General features: G+C 34.8%; 1 protein-coding gene across 3 annotated transcripts in view; it reads left to right on the forward strand.

Annotated features, from left to right (window-relative positions):
- Nucleotides 1–276, forward strand: part of LOC117181671 (nidogen-like) — a 107537-nt gene that overhangs the window by 66339 nt on the left and 40922 nt on the right. The gene's annotated exons all lie outside the window — the stretch shown is intronic.

Here is a 276-nt window from a genome sequence, read left to right on the forward strand (position 1 = left end):
CCCCCCCCCCCCCTGAAAGTTTCATAAAAAAAACTCTAGCTTCACTTTTTGATCAATTCAAGTCCAGAATTTACTCTTAACTGCTGTGGCTTTTTGGATTTTCAATTGATAGAAAAGTCATATAAGAGTTTTTTATACCACTCTTTCTGGGGGGGGGGCTCTTATGAGTACTCCTGAAACTGTTAAAAATTTGTTACTTCAAATTCTTAGATTATTTTAAGCTACTATAGGTTTTTGGATTTTGTTTTGATCGAAAAGTGTTTTGCGAGTTTCTTG

This window comes from Belonocnema kinseyi, chromosome 10 (genome assembly GCF_010883055.1).
Source record: "Belonocnema kinseyi isolate 2016_QV_RU_SX_M_011 chromosome 10, B_treatae_v1, whole genome shotgun sequence".
Lineage (NCBI taxonomy): Eukaryota > Metazoa > Arthropoda > Insecta > Hymenoptera > Cynipidae > Belonocnema > Belonocnema kinseyi.